Here is a 1,641-nt window from a genome sequence, read left to right as displayed (position 1 = left end):
CAAACCCCAACGGGGGAACACAACCCAAACCAAAGAGGAAAGAAGGAAGGGAAAAGACACGAGGGAGGGGAAAACCCAAAACAAACCAACCCCCCAAAAACCAGCAATTTTGATTGGCCTTAAACCCCCGGCTTCGCTCGCTCGGGTTGGGAGTGCGGGGGGTCACCCGATACCAATAAATGTAAAATGAACATTTTTAAAAGGAAAAGGGGAATGGTTTTCCCATTGAAATTGACCGCCTAATGCCCATTGCCCCGAATTATTGCCGGCGGTTTCTGTTCTATGTGGCACCTGTGGGTTAGCTAAGTGTGTGGATGAGGAATAAGTGAGAGTGGGGGTTTGGGAGGCTTAAAGGATGGGACAAAGCCATGTCTGGCAGATAGATGAAAAAAAGATGCCAGAGTTACCACAAGAGAAAAGCATCACCATTATATTCCCACCCTGGTGAAAATAATGTTTAAAATCCACCACCCCTCACCCATAACAAAGAAGAAAGATAAAACGAATATTGTCATCAATATTTCAAACGTAAAAACAAAGCATAAACAACGTGTTAAAAATAGAACTACAAATTATTTATTGTCTGTCAAGTGTGCGATACTGGAATTGATAAACAGGCAAAAAACTATATTAAATCATTCTCTTAAAATTATATTATTGTAGACTACATTGTATTAATAGTACATTCCTATGTTTTGGAAGTGATTATGCTAAATAGACCTTGCCATCTCAGACAATAAAACAGTGGCGTAGCATGGGTTTCCAGCGCCCGGGGTAAGGCAAGTATTGCTTCCCTTAACCAGTGGATCGTTAGCACTCCCCAAGTCCCTTCCACCAGTGCAGAATTTTGCGGCCAGGGCAACCGCTCCCACGTTATTAAAACCACTACCAACATAACACCAATTCAACCACAAGCACTCATAGCAATAGAATACAAACATAAAAATTAAGAAACAAAAACCAAATAATAATAATAATAATGTTTTTATAAAAAAAACCCACACAAAAGACAAAAAAGATGCAAATATAAAAAACTAAACCAAAGAAAAGTAACAACGGATGCACTGATGCAAATTGTGTCAGCTGATGACTTAATCATGTCATGTAATTCCCTAGCCGTTAGCTCGTTGATGAGTCACTACAAGCAAAGAAATTAAAAAGAAAAAAAGAAAAAAAGAAGGAAAGAAAAAAAGGAGAGAAAAAGAATAGAACTAAAATCAATTTTCAAGTGCAAACATTAAAATATTGTAACCAATAATTTATTTTCAATAAATTACTCATGCTGTACGTTTTGTAATCTTCACATAAAACAATGTCTATATTTTTAAAATTATGTATTTATTTATTTATATTTATTAAAGTGTCAAGAGCGACAACTCAAGTTATTGTTTATACTTATGATACACCATTCTACAACAGTTCAAATAATATCATACAGAAGCTAAAGGTTATAATATTAATATAAAAGTACAAATGTGTTGTTCATGATGATTTCAGTTTTACAAAATTATAGAGCTTTTCAGTTATAGTCACAAGGATAATTATAACACATGTAACATACATTAACGTTTTAATATGCATGTACAGTTGTATATAAATATATACAAATTTAGTTATAGTCACAAGGATAATTATAACACA

General features: G+C 34.6%; 1 protein-coding gene across 1 annotated transcript in view; it reads left to right on the top strand.

Annotated features, from left to right (window-relative positions):
* Positions 1-1,641, top strand: part of LOC121387591 (contactin-associated protein like 5-1-like) — a 27,346-nt gene that overhangs the window by 1,248 nt on the left and 24,457 nt on the right. The window lies entirely within an intron of this gene.

This window comes from Gigantopelta aegis, chromosome 13 (genome assembly GCF_016097555.1).
Source record: "Gigantopelta aegis isolate Gae_Host chromosome 13, Gae_host_genome, whole genome shotgun sequence".
Lineage (NCBI taxonomy): Eukaryota > Metazoa > Mollusca > Gastropoda > Neomphalida > Peltospiridae > Gigantopelta > Gigantopelta aegis.
Note: the sequence above shows the minus strand (reverse complement) of the source record. Positions and strands in the feature narration are given on the sequence as shown.